The following is a 17,472-nucleotide window of genomic DNA, read 5'->3' as shown; positions in this document are numbered from 1 at the left end:
TACAAACTTGAGTAATTGTTCTGAATCACTGTAAACTACAATGTGCATTTGAAGCTTATCCTAGTTTCAGACTAATTCATGGCTGTACTTTGCACAGTTATTTTTATGATTAGAAATAGCTGGTCCATGTAACAATCCTGTCTAGTGGCTGAAGTTCTGGGTAGACTTGGTTTAGCAGAGAGCTTTTAGGCAATGTTGTTAACTTAAGATTTTTTTTTTGCTTAAGAGAGTTATTTGTTCTATTTTTGAATTTTTACAGCAGCACGTGCCTCATACTTTCAAATATGGGCTATGTGTCAAAAGACTGTACAGTTGGGTTGTTTATACACTGTTTAAAATCACCTGCCTTAAATGTTTTACTGAATTTTTAAAATGTCTTAGTACCTCTAGAATTCATAGTGCACTTTCTGGATTATTTTGAAATCAAAAGTACTCTACTAAATTTTCAATACTACATGTAGGAAAACATGCATATCTGTCTATTTTGGATGAAGACTTATTAAGATTTGTATTTAATGCTACTGCTGAAATTTTAAAAATAATTTTATGTTCCATCTAGCAGATAAATTAATAGGAGTATACAAAAATAGAGCACAACACAAGTAGAAAAATTGATAACAAAACCTGTTAATTTTGGATCCAAGCTTGTGTGAGGTACCTTTGGGTTTGAATATTGCAAAAAATCTGATACCTAATTTATAGAGGAGATTTTATTTTTTTAATTTTAAAGAAATTGGACTTTCAGGGTAGTAGTCACATAGAAGTTGTCCTAGTGTTATAATAAAAACAGCTTGCTCTCAGATCTTTAAAGAAAAAAAGTTATATTTGCTCATTTCTCCAATAGCAAATGAAATCCTTGTGTTTTGCAGAGAAGTGAATAGATAATCAATCTTTGAAAAGGCTTGTTGAATAAATTCAGCATTTTTACAGCTTCCCATGTGACAATGACCTCTTGTAACTTGAATTTTAGCTGCAAATGTACATTTTACAGAAGTGGATTTTTCCTTCCCGTTTTTATCTTTTGAACTGATGAAGAAACCTTGGCCTGTGCATTCATGTTATGTTAGGACAGAGCTGTGAGGTTATTTTGCACAGGAACCACCCCAGTGGCTACTATTTGTGCAGTGGTTACTATAGCTCCTTAATCTCTTTCTGAAGACATTTTGGTTTGCACAGTCTCAGATGTCATTGATGCATGACCAATATTGTCTAGCCTAGAAAAAAAATATTTTCAATATTTGCTGTAACTGGTCCCCTTCCTCTTTAATTAGCTGGAGATTGCAATTTTGTTGTTGCTGTTCAATATATAGTTGTAGTTGGAATAGCGTGAATTGTATAAATAAAGAACAGGCAAAAACTTCAGCCATTAAATTGTTAAATCAATTCTGGTGTGAATTTTCAGATGTGGAAGGTCATGACATTTATTCCTGTGAGATATTTCCCTTCTAAGGATTTTACCTTAGGAAAGGAGCTTGTCTCAAAATTCTCCATTTCTGCTGAGGAAGGAAGTGAGATGTCCAGAAACTTCAGGTTGGACAACATAATGCCTGAACAACTAACTGGATTTGGCAGTAAGATAGAAATGGCAGCTCTCTCCCTGTTCACCAAAGCTCAGTAATCCACTTTTGTAGACCATGGGAAGTTTCAGATGCAAACCATTTCCTTCTTGTAAATCTGCCTAAGCTTCTAGGATGTAGAAGGGAAGATATTCTTGAAAGTGAACCTGCCATGTTCATTGTTTAAGCTGAGATAATGCAAAATAAATGGAGAATAGAATCTTGGACACACAGAAGTCAATAAAGAGACTATTGTTTACTCCAGGTCTCTGAAATATTTTTTTATCTCTTTCCAAATTCTTAAGATTTTACTGAGAGGCTTTTAGAGTTATTTTAGCTCCTTTTCTCCATATAGATTGGGTCTTGCTATCCTAAGAGGGTGTCCACTGCAGTGCTCGATGCTAAGAATGGATAGAAAGGCTGCTCTGCATTTTGTAGGAATGATCTTGCTAGCTGGCAATAAGCAGCTTTTGGTGGGTGTACATAAAAAGGTCACTGGCGTGTTTTGTGTCTTTTGGCTGATGTCAGACAAGACAGAGGAACACCTGTGGGTTGAGGAAATCTGGATGAAAAACATCATTGTCATTGCAAGTACCAGAACCATCCCATCTGCAGAGATTTTTCCTTGTGATCATCATGGACTTGTATCATATATACTCCACTGAGAAGTTATTTTCAGTGATGGTTATGGTAGAGAAAGATTGCTTTTGACAGAATCCCTCATAATACAAGCTCAAATAATATACAGAATTCTTGTGTGGGGAATTGTTATCCTGTGACTTCTATTTGATTTAGTCAGGTTTTGCATCATTTCTTGTCATGACAGCAGTACTAATTTTGGCCGTGTTCTTACTTTGTTTAATTCTTTTTGGTGAATCACTAGAAAAAGCCCTTATCAATTGTGGAAGTGTTGGACTTGTTCTCCTGTTGTTGTAGCACAGCTGGGCAGTCTTTATGAACACAGTGAGCAAACGTTCACCAGCTTTGTGGAAAAGTATTTCCTGGCAAGAACACAGTTTGCCAGTATACGTGTCTACAAATCTGTCTCCACCTTCAACTGATTGGTCCTTTTTGTTTTTCTATTAGGTGAAGCTCTTTTCCTCTTTTTCTGGTTGAAAAGAGCATATTATGCTTTTGTTGTGAGGGCTTGGGAGTATGGCTGTTTTTCAGAGCATATTTCTGGCTTTTGTGTGGGAAATGAAGCTATCATGTTTCTGAATAGTTCATTCAAAATTGAGCCTGCTACTCCAGTTCTGCATTGAGAAACCAAATTTCTTCATATCAGTTGTGCCAGAGGCAGAAGCATGGGGAGGACTAAAGTAGGTATTGTTTGTCACAAAGATGTCATAACAGTCAGCCCAGAACCAGAGGAGTGTCAGGGGGACATGATGTGAGTCAGTCCTGGCCACAAGAGCTTCCCATCAGGTATGTGGGAGTAGGCAGAGCAATCAATGCAGTGGCCTACAGATCCTGTCTTTTCTGTGGGAGTCTGGACAGGAGCAATCGGCTGAATAGCACAGGAGCAGAGGACAGGAGCCAGTGAGGTTTGGGAAAGCCTGCAGGAAGTGCCTGACTCTGCTGTGTGGTTTCTTTTCACAACTACAGAGTGCCATTGCTGCACTGGGCAAGCCTCTGCCATGAAGAGCTGGTTTGACAGGGTTGCTGAAGCAGTGTTTACTTCAGCCATGCCTAATTGCACTCCCTCCTCCTGGTGTAGATATCAGTACTTGATATGCTTTCTTCAGCTTTTCAGATGGGTTTTGAATGTATTATTTAGGCTCTAACTCTACTTTCTTATTTGGTGACACTTAGTAATTTCTTTTAACTTATTGAATATCTGGATCTGACGATACAAGATTAAATCCATTCCATTTATTCACTGAAATTGTTGAGCCTGCTTATCTGATTAGGGACTTACATGATTGGGTCTTAGCAGATTCAGTCAGGAGTTTGTAACTTGCTTTGACATGTTTTCTAGGTGCTTTCCAGACTCTCACTAAGCACTGTGCTTTGCTGAGGATGACCTTTATGCTGAAGCCACATGGTTCCAAAGCCCTGTACTTTCCACTGTCTAGCTTATGATTTACTTGCTGGCCTGCAGCAGCATTGTGTCTGTGTAATGCTGTTTCTTCGGAAACCTCCTTTTGTGAAATGTACATCATTAAATGAGGATGATGCAGCAGACCCTTCATCCTCCTGACAATCCCCAGTCCCTGGGTGAGATTTTGAGCTTTGAGGCTTAACACAAGTCTCCTCTGTTCAGTTCAGCGTAAATCATCTGGTCAGCCCACCCTTTGGTATTTTCCCTTCCAGGCTGTTTTCTCACACTGTGCTGCTTGTAAAAAGCTGTTTGTATTCTATATGATATTTTTGAAATCGCTTTTTCCTCTGGACAGTTTCACTTAGTTGGCCTTCCCCCTTAAGTTATCACTGTAGGGTCATATTTTGGGTTTTTAATGGGATTGCATTCAGGAAAGCAGCTGCTTTAAGATAACAAAATACAGAATTACCACAGCAGGCTCTTGTTCTGTGCCAGGATGGTCTGCACACAGAAACAGAACCTTGCAGTGGCTGCCTTTGCATATGTGCATTCTGAAATCACTTGTCTTGTTGAGAGAGTAATTTAAGGGATCCCTGCTAAATACTCAGCATCATGAACACAGGCATAGCCAAAACAGCTGGCAGGCTAATGCTTTTCTTGAAACATATGACCCAGATGTGATATACAGCTTTGTTTCCAATACATACTTAGTTATATACTCCAATATTTCCCTGTTTTGAGACAAGATAGCTTGAAAGTTGTTTCAATTCCCTGTTCTTAGTAAAAGACGTATTTTCATTGTCATGTGAATTTCATTTACATGTTAATGTTTCCCTGTTCTTTGCTGTGTAATTGTGACCTCTCCCATGTTGCCATTTCTCGTCTGCTTCAAACATATTTAGAACTGGAAAGAGGTGAACTGGAGCTCAGACATTTACTGTAGCAGGGAGCTGGCACCACTGTGGTCACTGAAGATCAAGAAATTAGTTAATTTTACTCAGTATACCTCATTACAAAAAAAAAAAGGCTGGACTTTAGAAAATAGTCTGAACATCTCTTGCATTTAACTCCTTGGGAGAGTGATCTGGGCAGGTCATTGCTGCTTGGAAATAGTTATAGCACGTGAACACAACCCCTTTAGATAAATGGTGTGGCTAAGGGGAAGTGGAATGGAAGATTTCAATGCTAACTTCTCCAATTCTCTTTGAAGTATTTTCTCTTTATTCCTTTTTCCTTTTTTCTCCATTTTTCTCCATTTTTCTTGCATTTTTCTTTCATGGTTTGCTGGCTGCAGTGAGGTATTACGTTCATAATTGTGTGGAATATGATTTCATGTAATGTAATTGTGATACATCACTGTCTCTGAAACTGTTTCCTTTGAGAACAGTATTAATACTGATTGTATTGTAGCAGGAGCCTATCTATTGTTCTACCTTTTTAGGGTGGAAAGAAGCCCTCTGCAAATTTCTTTTTTTCAGAGTTACGTGTGCGTTTTTAAAAGCAGTATGGTTTCATACACATCTGAATAAATAACACCAGGTTTACAAAATAACATTTGGTTCTAGGAGGAGATAGATTCCTTTGTGATTGAGCAGTATGTGATTTGTACTGTTCAGATTGATTGCATCATGTTTTTTCTTTTTTCCCTGTTCAAGGTGTGTGATGTGGTTGGGGTTAATGTTACCTGCAGTAGGTTTTCTTTAACTGCACTTTTCACTCAGTTATGCTCTTCAGAGCTAACGTACCCCCAAGGACAGTGAAGGTGTTCTCCCTGGATGCATTCATTCATTGTGCCAGTGCTGTTGCCTCTGCAGTGGTGTGGAACATAGTAGAGAAACACCCACAGGAACCCTGGGACCTGATTTAGCTCATCTCCACTGTGTTCTGCCCAGCGGAGGCACCCAGTTTCTCAGCCAGACAGACTGTCAGAGGAGGAGTGGCTTGCCACTGTGGTGTGTGAACCGGCTCTGCTGGCTTCTGTCTGAGCTGGCCATCTTCTGAGAGGTTGCTATCAAAAATATGTATCCCATTTCTACAGCTGAAAAGAAATAGAATTTGTTATTGTACGTTCCTTTTGCCAGATGCACCGGAGAGATGTAGGTCTCATATGGAGGCTGAAATGCTCCTTTTTGTCAGGGCTTGACTGCCACAACAAATAGCGAGGCATTTGCTTGGTATGGCATGGGAACTGCAATTGGCCTGGAGATGTGATGTTTGGTTTAAATTGTCATTTCCTTTATTGTTTAGCAATGGATTTCAGCAGTCACGTCATGTAGCGTTTAGCCTGGCATGATGTGAAGGAAGACTCTCTTTCTTCCCCTCAATATTTGGACTTTAATTAGCTAGAAATAAAATTCAGACAGCTTTACATTCATGATCAAATTAAATCTACACTGTAATTCTCTTTGAGAAGTTCCAGGGTGTTTTTTTACAGTAATGCTTTCATGTAGAATGTTATTAGGGACCCATAGATATTTTCAGGGAAATTGTAGATGAGAGAAAAGTAAAAAAGTTGTCCTATCCTCCAGATGCAGATAGTCTCTTGACGTACCTCAAATTTAAAACAAATATAGTTTTAATTTTTTCTCTCCATTTTTTTATTAAGCAAAGATTGTGTTTTTTTAAAGTAAGTATTTCATTTAGCCTAACTTAAAAGCAGTTCCCCTGAGCACATTGTTTAAAAAACAAGTAATCCAAATACAGACGCGCGAAGGAACTCTGTGTTTGCCCTGTGCTCGCAGATGTGGAGGTCCAGTGATTGCAAAACTCCCCGTCCCCTGGGAGATGAGAGTTTTGTTGCAGTGTGGGGCCAGAGGAATGGTGATCCCATGGAATTTCCTTGAGGAAGTGGGGGCGAGGGAGGAGAGGAGAGTGGAAGGAATGTTTCAGCTGCAGCTGCTTGTAAAAGAAGCACTAGGAAAACAGATTTGGTAAAAGTTACCACCATTGAAGATCTCTTCTTGGAAAACAAAAGCTGATTTGGTAGTGCAGGGCTGGGTATTTGTTGTGCAGAGATGCAACCACAGAGCTGCAGGAAAGAAATGTCCAGTGGCAGCTGCTGGAATGTCTTTGATCAGGGTCCCAGTCCCCAGCTCCCCAGTGGCAGGGACCTGACGCAGATGGGACATGATAGCAGCAGTTATTCACTGGAATAACCAGTAATTCAAGAACATTTTGAAGGGCACAGTTTAATTCCAGTGGACTACTAAAAATGTTAACAAGTACTAATCAAGCTTTGTGGCGGGTTCCATGATGCCAAAATCTGTCCTTTGTGTCAGAGACCCCTTAGGCAGGCGTCTCAGTCAGAAACCAGCCCAGAACTGACTCAGCTTAGAGCCCAAGTTGGTTTTGGCCTCAGTGTGCTTACATCAAGCTTGTCCTTTTCTTTGGGAAACCATTCACCATAGAAATCAGGATCAGTATTTGCAAGCAGATTCTTTTATCCAATGTCCAAAATCCCATGTAGTTTCACATAACTTGTAGAAATCTTTTGAAGTATTAAATTTGTGTGCTAAAGATTCATTCTGCTTATCTCTGATTTCTATAATGCTAACTCCTTGAAATTAAAAAATGAGCCATCAGATGTTGGCATGTTATAAGGCCACTCATTTTTTGATAGCCTTTTAACCTTTTTTTACCCACATTATTGCCAAGCTACATTTAGGGTTGACAAACAAAAGCCCTAAACACTTTGCAACCCACATAATAAATATTCATATTTACCTGCAGAATGAAAGCAGTAGCAAATATTGGTAAACTAGTTCGAAATAATTAATTTAATTCAGATCCTGCTACCTCCAATGAAATGTGTAACCGAGGAAATAGAGGAAACAGTGTTTATCTTTAAAAAAACCTCCACAGAATGTTAAGCCTTGATCCTCAACTTTTTTTGCCACAACTCCTAAAATTTTACCCTGTTTTGACATACAGAAAATGTCAGCTGCTTCAGTTGAGTTTGAGCAGTTTCCTTACTCAAGGCTCAGACAAACTCTGTAGAAAATTGAATCATTGAAGAGTTACTGAGAGAAGAATTAGTATTTCATCATTTAAATGTCTGATCTGTATAGATAAATGTGCTGTACCTTGGGAAAAAAAGTAGTTTTAATTTGAAAGTTGATAGTGTTATGATATATGGACATAGAGCAAAAAAAACCCCGAAGAAAACTCAAAAAGAGAAGAGTTCGATTTGCGGTCTGTTTTGACACTGTTACTAGTACAAATATTTTACTTGGAATAACCTGTGTGAGTTGGGTTAATCATTTGCAGAATCAATTGCAGTGGAAGAAATATGTTCTGATTTGTACTCCTATGCTGCACCTTACATGTCTATTTCTTCTCTTACTTATTTTACCGGAAGAGGAAAATTATCTACCAAAATGTATGTAACTTCACTTTTGGTTATAAATAATTACATTTAATTAATTAATAACTTTGGCCATCTTAACTGAAATATGTTAGCCTAAAATGTGTGTTGTTCTTAAATGCTTGTTTTCCATATTCTGTGCAGTTGTGTAATTTTATATGTTATCTTTAGAAGACAGAGTCTGAGTCAGTATTTTTTACTAGGAAAACATTGTGGGCTTAGGTTTTACACATTATTAATATGTCTAATCCTAGTGCTGCTTTTTGGCTTACGTGTAGTCACTAATAAGCTTTCACAAGTCTTCTCAAAGTATCAACAATTATTCTGTTGCATTAATAAGGACTTTAACGTCTGAGTGAATACAGTAGTGAAATAAGTGTTATGTTAATAAAAGATCTAAAATTGTAAGAAAAGAGCTTCATACAGGGTACAGATACATGAGAAACCTCAAATCTTTTATTTTCAAATTCTTCATGTCAGAAATAAATCTAAAGACTTGAAAAAGATCCAAACTACTGACTTCTGGTTTCAAGGACTTTGCTGAAAGGGTAACTGAAGAGTTTTTGGAGCCCAGGGACAGGCACAGTTTTATAGTTCAGTATATAATTTCATTTAGTGTATATATCAAAGCCCAAATGGACTGCTGTGCTCACAAACAGAAATGCTTCCCCGTGCCCCAGAGATGATGGCAAGCTTGACTGAAGCTGTCTGTGTGCAGTGTGCTCCCAGAGGCCTGATCCTGGAAAGCCCAGAGCACCCAGGACCCACCACTCCTGCTGCCAGCAAGGATTGGAAACCACTCCCTGCTCCAGAGTGTGCAGGGAGGATTTGTCTGGCGGTGGGGGCTGAGCTTTCAGCTACAAAAGTGCCGAGTGCCAGATGAACTCATGATGTCTGGTTCTTTTGGCATTGTGGTTTCTTCTTCTTTTAACCTGTAGCTGTGGAATACCTCAGGCAGAAATCTCCCCTGTTAAGCCTGAATGCCTTGGCTGAGTTCTGGAGAAGACGTTTGGCAGAGAGAAGAGAGGCTTTTTCCCTTCAAGGCCTGAGGGTATCAGCATGGTGGGGTATCTGGGCAAGCTAATGCAGCAGTGCGCATTTCCTTTCCCTCATTGCTGTTTGTGATACTGTTTGTGATACTTGATCTGGAAAGGACTCTTCATAAATCATTTGCCTTTCCTCCCCCTCTTCCCCAGAGATCCTCTATTCAAACTCTTACATTTCCCATACTTGAAGCTACATGTTTTTTATCGTATGGAAAGCTTTGTCTTAGTTTTATTGTTAAGGCTTACTTGTTGCCAAAAGCCTGTGTGCTACATTTTGAGGATCTCAAATAATGAGAGGGAAAGTCTTACTCTTTGTTCCTTTTTCTCTGTGATGGCTTACAGGGCTTCCACATTTCAGAACAGAGGTACAGTACTAGCAGTGAAGGATGGTTAAGCCAGGACTGCTGCTGAAAAATCCATCATCATACAAAGGCCTCAGCGTGAATGTACTTTTTGAATGTAAATTAGGATCAATTCTTTTTGAACATCTTCCAAATATTCAGAGTTATGACATTTTAAAAATACACAAGAACATGTCCCAGTCCCCTGTTCTTCCCAAGTGAATTGCATATTACTTTGTTCCATGGGAAATTCTGAAGGTTTTTCCACCCATTTTATTTATTTCTTAATTGATTATATATTTGTGAATTCTCTTTAAAGTCTAGGACACTCACTCTGAATTATGCAGTTTTGCAAATGTCATTAAATATTTTTAAAAGAGTGGCCCTCCCAGGAAGAGGGGACAGCTCTGACTGCCACTGATCAACTGTTTCCCATCTAACACTTGAGCTGAGGTCGAGGTGATAATCTGAGGAGCACAGGCTCACTGGTTTGGATGTAGCTGAAAGGTGAGCAGAAGCAAAACTTGACTTTTAAGGGTAACTGGTTACTGAAGAGTTTCCTAGTGGTGGATATTGGTTTTGGGAGCATTTTTCATTTCTTTATCTCACGGGATTTAAAAAAACCGTAGTTTAATTAGAAACAGAGCAGAGTACATCTAAATATATAGCTGTGAAGCCAGATGCTCAATTCTTTAGAATGTTATAATGATATAGTAATAGAAACTCTACTGAAAAGGGCATCCACTGCTATTTATAGCACCACAACAAAATTAGTTTTTTTTTTGCCATGAAAAAGGGGAAATTAATTTCTCTTTTTCTCTGTGAAGATTTTCAAGTCCTTGTGATAGAAGATATCTGAGTGCCTTTAGGGTGTCTTAGATTTGCTCATCATTTTCTGGTAGTTACCGTGCCTTGTTTTGTCCTTTTCATAAGTGAGACATGGGGAAGCAGCTTAAAGTGCAGAGGAAAGAGTAAATTTTCAGAATTTTGTGTTGTAGTCAGGGGGAAGTATTTCTGAGGGCAGGGTTTTCTTCTGCTCAGTAGTGTCTTTTCCAAACTTTTGCTTTTTTCAGGGGGAGAGAATTTACAAGGAATTTCATTTTTCCTCAAGAATTTTGCTGGATTTGTGTTTGGATCTGGGTCACTGGTGTTCTGCCTTCTTTAGGACTCAGTACGTCTGTTCATGCTTGTGCCAAAGATATTTAACAGCTCTTGAGTTCAACTTCTTCAATGGTGGAGGAAATGTGAGGCTGTTTCGCTCAAGTTGCTTTCCCCTAGTGGTAGAGGTCAGCATTTGGCTATGACAGTTCTCCTTTATTTTTTTGGCAGGCAGTTCTCTGACATTCCTGTTGCTGAGATCATCCTCACTAGGCTTTCAGAAGAACATCTGACTGGGGTTCAAATTCTTCACCTTCTGCTGTTCTGACCCTATAGTAGGTTGTAGGAGAGGTTTCGCTCCTTGCCATTAATAATTAATTTGTTTCTATATACCTTTTGTTAACACTAAGATCTGTTAATTTGTGGTTTCTTCCTTTCATTGTGATTTGGTTCCATGTTAAGGGTGTGGATTCTTTTAATCCCAAAGATAATTTAAAGGAATAAAAGTATCATTAACTTACTGCAGTCTGAGTCATACTTGGTCTGTGAGTTTATTTCCCTGGCCTTCCCACACAGCGTTTCCGATCTGCAGTGAGCTGAGGGTGTGCAGGAAAGACTTTAAAGTGACCTAGATACTATTTAACTCTTTCCTAGGGGGTGGCTCCCTGGCGCTGGGTATAGCCTTTGCCTCTTTCCATTCTCAGTCCTTTCCAGTGTGGTAATTGTATCCATTATATTTTTCTGCCTCTGAGTGGTTTTCATATAAAATATTTAAGGTTTCTACTTGAATTGCTTTAAGCATCTTGTGCAATTAAATTTATTGGAAAAATCAGAAAACTAACTTTTTAAAACCTGAAGTGTAGGCATGGAGATATCCTCGGAAGTTACGGCGGCTTCTTTCCTGTAGTACGTTATTGCTTCTAAGAGAAAAGCTTGTTCTGCTGCCCTCTTGCAGGCAAAGAAATAGTCATCTCAGCTCTCTGAAACAAAAAGGTCTGTAAAGCCCAGAAACACTGTGATCACAAGCTTCCTTGCTGGCCTATAATGTTGAATCTGTTCAAGAAAGGTGTTGATATGGATTGACTTTACTGACTTTGGGCTTGCCTGTCAGCTTTGCAGTCATGCAGTGTTTGATTGATTTTCCTTGACTCTGTGTAATAATGTGGTTTTTGACTAGTTCCTTCTGTGGCTGCTGATGTTCTGGGTTTGTGAAACTCCCACAGATGCTCCTTTTAATAAACTTTTGACTGTATATCTTATTCTGCTTAATGTAGTTTCCACCCAGGTTTGCAGTTGACACAGCAAACTGGAGCATCCTAATTTTCTCTAAGCCAAACTGACTCCCCCCTTTGCACAAATGCTTTTGGGTTGAGTTTTCCCTGCTAGGCCAGGATTAACCTCTATCATCTGTGTACTTCACTGTGAAGCCCAGTGATCCAAGTGCTTCCTTAGGCACACTGCCAAAAGTGCAGTCTGGGACACTGGACTTACCCTTCCATGATGGTATTTACGTGGTCATTATGCAAAAGTCACTGGAGATGAGGGGCTGGGCCCCTCACATGAGGTTCAGTCAGCTCTGTGTGCTCTGCAGGGCAGTCTGGTGGTGCCCAGGGGTGGGACTGCAGCCCTGGCTGCAGCTCAGGGCTCAGTGGACTGATGGTGCCACGCTTCCAGAGGGCTTCCCTTGTCCTGGGCTCCTGCATTGATGGGATCTGAACAGGTTCATGACGTTTTTAAAGGAAAGGGTACATTTAAGCTACCAAAAGCAGACTTCCATGTATTAATCATACTCTTTGCAAAATGGCAGAAATCAAACTCTGCCTCCTGCTTTCTTCAGTCAATATTCAAAAGATCATCTAAGCAGTGTGAAACTGAGGTGTCACTGAATGTGACCCTGACGCATCAGCCACAGAGGTTGCACTTTAGATTTTGTGTTACAGCTTGTGATTGCTCATCTATCTAAAATTTGGCAACAGATGGATAGTATTTTTTTTATGCATAACACTCCTCTATCCCTGTCTCAGCACTTAATACTACTGCAGGCATCTTTTCAACAGAGCTGTGCAGTTTCAATCAATAATATGTGAGCTGATGTTTCTGCTCAATAACATACAGCCACTTAAATGCCCTTCTGAAGTATATTGACCCCTGGAGAGAACTGCTTTAGTGCAACCATCTTCCCTATTGAAATGGAGTTATTTGCTATTCAGCACAGCTGGGACTTGAGACTACAGAAGCAGATTCAAATAGAGATAAAGTCTACATGCCATGCTATTAAGGGGACAAGGCATCTGGAAGGCTTAGCAGTGATTTTGAGTAATTTGTCCATTTAGCTCTGTTCTAATAAGATTGACATTAAGTTACCAGAAATTAAAGGAGTTTGTACTTTATTTATTGTAGTGTCTTCATTACAAGGTGTTAATCCCAGTGTACAATAGCTGTTGAAAGCAGGATGTTACTATGAGTATTTCATAGAAGAACCACTTTAAAATGCAGTTCAGAGAAACTGGAATTTATTTGAATGTATTGGGACTTTCCCTCTCTGGCCTTCCAGACAGAAGAGAGGCAGTCAACACTTTCTGAGATGGGGTGTTAAATTAGTGCAAGATAGAGGTAAGGACAAACAGTTATCTTTATGTATAGTGTACTTGAACCCAGCAGTCAAAATCTTGGAAGTCCTGTTGGCTTTTCAGTTGTCTTAATGTTACAAAACCAGAAGGAAAGCATACAAAATATGTTGGTGTATTTGGAAAGAAGTTATCAATGCTAGGCATTATAGCAGTAATGGCATTATACTGCTAGGCATTATAGCATCTTCAGTGCAAGAAAAGACATTATGTATGCATGTACATATAGGTGTACGTATTTTTTATATATAAAATTTTCACAAAATGTGAAATGGTTTTTTTGTAGTTCAGAGTTGCCAGATAGATCAGGGCTTGGGAAATGGGGTGTGGTTGAAAGTGCCCTTTTATGGCAGTCCTCAATCTTATGGTTTTCTAGACTGATGACTTCCTTGAGGCATCATCTGTTTAAATTGAGTGTGTAAGACTTGGTTAGCAACCTTCACCAGAAATGAAATTGATATGCAAGAAAAAATTAAAGAGTAATCTTCTGCAAGTATGTAGGTTTGTGGTATTAATAGGTGTCTGCCTATCTATCCAGAGAGGAGGTAATCTCACACTAGCTAAGCCTGTAGCCAAATGATAAAATAATTTTGATTTATACTGTTCTGACTAAACAAGAGAAAAAAAACGTATTGGGAACTGTAGATAAATGATTTTGTTTTCCCTTTACCTTTTCCTTAATTCCCTCCCTCAAGAAAAAGAAATATGCTTAAGAATAGCCAAAATAATGGGCAATGCATCACATGCTGACAGTGACTGAATTTGGCTTCCTTGGCTGGAGGAGGAGGAATTGAAAAATAAAAGGTCTTCAGGTAGAGAGACTCATTTATGTTCCCAAGCTGATCTCTACTGTTTAACAGAGGGAAGAGGAAAGAGTTATGAATAACAAGAACTACTCTGTTATGTCTTCATAGTTTTATTCTTTCAAGCTGTTGGTGTAGGCTCTGCAAAATCAGTGAGGCTGAAATTTGCCAAGATTTATGGCTGAGTGTGGAAGTGCTGCTGTACTTTCAGATTAAAACAGCGAGCAGTGGTAAATCAATACCTGCACATCTGCAGACCTGCCATGAGCTCGGCGTATAAATACATATTAGCATTCATCTGGGTTAATTCCTCATCCTCCCAAATCATTGTCCTGAGTAGTGATCATTTCTCAGTATAAAGAAAAGGATAAAAAAAAAATCACTAGACTGTAGAAACAACATTTCAGCTTCAGTGATTTGAACCTTTTTGGTATTTTCTTGTTATGCTTGCAAATGAATTATTATTTAAAAAAAAAACCTGTATCTTTTGTGCCCGTGTGAAACCTTCTGCTCTCATGTCTTTGCCACAGAAGCTATGATAGTTTATTTGCAAATAATAATATTGTTTCAAGCTTTCAGTTGGTGAAAAATGCAGATTTTTTCAGTACATAATTTGTATCCATTCTGTAGCACTAGGGTAAGAAAGCAACAGGGTGAGACCATTTGCTTTCTTAAAATAACATGGTTTTGTTCTTTCATCTTGTAACAGTAGGAAACTGTAACCTCTTCCCATATACTTGAATAACCTGGTCAGTAGTTGCACGTGCAAATTGCAGCAGAAAATGTAGATGATACTCTGTTTTCTTAAGTAAGATTGATGGTAATACTAAAAACTGAGTTAGCCAACAATTCCAAGTATCTTTTAATTGAATAATCTTTTTTTTTCTTTTTTTTTCCTTCTTTTTTTTTTTTTTTTTCTTTTTGTAAAGTCAGGGTTCTCCAGTACTGCTGAACTGCATACTGGACAGTAGAGATTAGGAAGTGCAGCCTGCTTTGTGAGGCAAACACTGAGAAGCAGACTCCTTGATTTTTTTTGTGTGATGTAGCATTGCTGGAAACTTCTTGTTTGGATCATCTTAATGCATGTTAGTTGATTTATGATAATTTATGATAATTCTGAGATTTTTTTGTTTGACTATCTGAATAACTGCAAACTATTTTCATACAAAGGATCTTCAGTTCCGTGTCATATGGCAAAACTTTCCGCTTTCAGTGGAAGAGCATGTCACATAAATTATAATATTCTATATTAGAAGCAGAATAGTAGCAAATTAGTTTCTAAACCATTCTATCTGATTTGCACACATCGCTGCATATTTAAATATTTTTCTCAAAGGAACAATGTGCATAATTTGTAAGGAAAACCAGAGTGGTCTTTCACTCTCATTGGTTAACAAACTCAATAGAACTTTGGCAGGAAACAGCACTTTTAATGTCAACCAGCAATTGTGTCCCTGCAAACAGATGTTTGAAAACCATAACTCTGCATAGTTTACACATTTAAAAATACTTCATATGTGTGTTTTTAAATGGTAAAGAGAAAAATCTTCTAAAAGTGTAGGCAATAATTAGTTAGGAAAAATCACTTTAGTTTTGCTGTGCTATTGATTTCATAAACTGTGAAGATTATAGTAAACAATTTCCTTTTCTGAAAGAATAGACGCTTGTTTTAATGCATTACTTTGATTTTTATTTTCTTTTTCTGTCATTTAGGAGTAAGCAAGCTATGATTACTTAGACAATACTTGCACTTCAAAGGGTGTCAAAGAGGCAAATCTGTTTGTGTTTCTGATAGGTTATTTATCCTGCTTAACCTATAAACTGTAAAGTAACAAGGCTACTGAACTGACAGATAGCCTAGCAGATGGTTCAGAGATTATGCAAAATCACCTCAGCTTGTCAGAAGTCAGGTTGGGTTACTGCAGGGGCAGAGGCAACAAGAAGCACAGAACAGGATCATTTTTCACAATTTGTTGCTTGAAATTCCATTTTTCTTCACAGCATGTGACATCTTGTGTCTACAGTTAAAACAGCTATGCAATCAACAAATTTAGGACCAGCATGTTTGTATTCTGGCTTTTATAAGAGTGATTAGGTTGATGAGAATCTTTAGCTGTCTGTGAAGTATGAAAGCTGATCTCCAGTGCAGAGCAAGGGGTCAACTCTGCCACTTTAGCTGCTATTGCCCTCTAATTTTTCAGTGTCTGGAGCTTTTGCCTCTCCCTACCATAATGTTGAGCAGCATTCTCTTGTTAGCCTACGGAAGATTAAATGGAAATTAGGTACCATATGTTTAGTAGTAAAAATTATGTTGCAGCTGAGCAAGGATAGGCCAAAATTGAGGGCTTTGACAAAAATCTTTCCCTGAAGAGAGGGTGATTATTAATCACAGCTCTGCCAAGTATCTGAATGCACATCCTCAGAGGAGCGGCTGAGGCTGCAGATACTGATAAACTTGTCAGAGCTTAGAATAGAAATTGCAGGTTCATCCTTCAGAATTTGCCTTTTTCTTTCCTTTAAATTAAAAAAAAAGAGCCCCCAACACCCTAATGTAAAGATTTTTATACTTATCATTTTTAAATCTCTTTTTAAATTGATTGTGTTTTTTCTCAGAGTAGCATAAGCACAATTATGCCTGACAGGGCATAATACGAGAGCCTTCCCCTCCAACTCCAAAAGCTTTTTGCTAGGAGTGGGTGTGCATGTGTGTGAGTGCATACTGAACGGATTATTTTTAATCCCCGCCCCCCCCCCCATGACTGTGTCATCATAGTACTGAAGTATAACCACTTTTTCACATATTGCAACATTCTTAACCTTATAAAGTAAATCTAAATAAACATGTCCTTACATATTTGTTGACTTAAGATTGACAGAGAACACACCTCTGCAAGCAGCTGTTGAAAGTCTGTTCATTAAAGCACTAGAAAGCCACATTGGGAAAGCTGCTTTATTGTCAGCTGTAATATTTCTGAAATGTTTAAAATGCCCAGAGACATTAAAATGCAAAGTCTTCCTCAGCTGTGCAGGACAATGTGCAGTGGATCTTGCTTAAAGATGTTGTGCAGTGGTTCTTGCTTTTAAAATAATCAATTTGTTGTGCAACAAGGATCATATTAATTGAAAAGTCTTTGGAAGATGTAATAAAAATAGCTGTAGGATGCTAACGGGACTCTTTCCTGTTGAATTTCAGTCAGCTTCTAAGGAATGGATAGAGGTTATTCACATCTCTACAAAGCAAGAGCAGAAGGAAGCAAACATTTCCTGATTCTAAAAACATATCTTCCCTGTCCCCACAACTTATCTTTGTCTGATCCAGGAAATAAATACTCTTGGGAAAAACAAATTGGGTAACTAAAAAATAATAATTTCCAAAATCTTTTTTTGTGTGTCACTGTCCATTAGGATTTTGAATTCCTGATTATTTTTACTTCTAAGGAGCATTTACATTTGTGTAGAGCCTGTACACTAAAAGCCAAATACCTATTCATAAAATACTGCTTTTTATCTGTTGAAACCAGTATTGTCCAAGAAACTTACAAGGCATTTGTTCACACTTTACTAAATTGTGTATGTCCCTTGTGCAAAGCATCTGGT

The 17,472-nt window shown here is 38.4% G+C and overlaps 1 protein-coding gene across 3 annotated transcripts in view; it reads left to right on the top strand.

Annotated features, from left to right (window-relative positions):
• RBMS1 (RNA binding motif single stranded interacting protein 1) overlaps nt 1–17,472 on the top strand; it is a 142,290-nt gene that overhangs the window by 77,763 nt on the left and 47,055 nt on the right. The window lies entirely within an intron of this gene.

Source organism: Onychostruthus taczanowskii, unplaced genomic scaffold (assembly GCF_017590055.1).
Source record: "Onychostruthus taczanowskii isolate IOZ18803 unplaced genomic scaffold, ASM1759005v1 scaffold20, whole genome shotgun sequence".
Taxonomy (NCBI): Eukaryota; Metazoa; Chordata; class Aves; order Passeriformes; family Passeridae; genus Onychostruthus; species Onychostruthus taczanowskii.
Note: the sequence above shows the minus strand (reverse complement) of the source record. Positions and strands in the feature narration are given on the sequence as shown.